This window comes from Aplysia californica, unplaced genomic scaffold (assembly GCF_000002075.1).
Source record: "Aplysia californica isolate F4 #8 unplaced genomic scaffold, AplCal3.0 scaffold01295, whole genome shotgun sequence".
Lineage (NCBI taxonomy): Eukaryota > Metazoa > Mollusca > Gastropoda > Aplysiida > Aplysiidae > Aplysia > Aplysia californica.
The window spans coordinates 55410-56603 of record NW_004798565.1 but is presented as its reverse complement, the minus strand read 5'-3'; positions in this window follow the sequence as shown (position 1 = coordinate 56603).

Below are 1194 nucleotides of genomic sequence, written 5' to 3'. Positions count from 1 at the left end.
TGGGGGGTGGGGGGTGGGAGGGGCTTGCTGCTATATATGTTACTTAATTCTACCTCTAGAAGTTTGTTATTGTGTCTGTGTATCCCTTATCCCCAACATAAATATTCAGATTTCTAATTATACTAGAACAATTTCTCAATTTCCCGATCCCCGGGAGCACAGTTTCTGCACAAATGTTACCACTGAATTATAGATTATAGAATGCCTTTTCTTTTATGCAACAGATTTGTCAGTTGTAAGTAGGAACATTGTTAGAGCATGATGTGTTATGTTCAGGCATAAAATTCCGCCGAGGTCAGTGCTTACGTCAGACAGTTCCTGGTCGTTGTGGTCCCTCTGCTGCTGTTCATTGTTTCTATAAAGGAATTATAATATTGTTAGCTCAGAGAGTATTTTGCTGGACTTGCAGTCCAGGTTGTACTGGTTCGAATCCCTGATGGGGTTTTCTTAAACGTATGCGGGTTTAGATGTTTCCAAAACTCTCCACCCACTTTAATGTTAAGCGTAATAGCAACTTTACAGTTATTTGACTTTCTCCCTCTAGCCCACACCTTAAGATTGTGGAATAATAAAACAATGAGTGAGGCATCGTGGTGAAATCAGGTGTTCGTCAAAATAATAAAATCGAAGATACCGGCTCAACACCTTTTACGCCCATTGCAAACACAATTTTGTAAGATTTCTATTGGGAAAAAAGTAGATTAAACGCACAAAAAATTATAAATTTCCAGTTTTCAATGACTTTGAAGCCGTGGAAGTCATCAACTTCCATTTTCTCGCTTATTTTACTTGGAAACCTGACGAACATCACATTTTTCAATTGCAAATATTTTAACTTCTGTTCGAGACAAATGTGTATTTCTTTCATTGAAAGATACACACATGAACAAGCTTTAAGATGATACCAATAACTCCACATGCCCAAAAATTGACCAGCGCCTTATTCCACCGCGACGTGACTTAATGCGTTTTTACACAAGCGGTCAAGGCATTGCAGAAGCGGTGGAGACAGGGCACTTTGATACCCAGGGGGTCTCATCTGTCCAATCGGAAACAGACGTAGCATTTGGGCGATTCTGGTACGTCAATAACCTGATAGTGTTGATAAAGGTGCTAAACTCTTTCGAAAAGTCCACAAAACTGATTTGTTGGCGGGTGCTCTGGTGTGGTTTGCTCCTACCTTCCTATCAAATA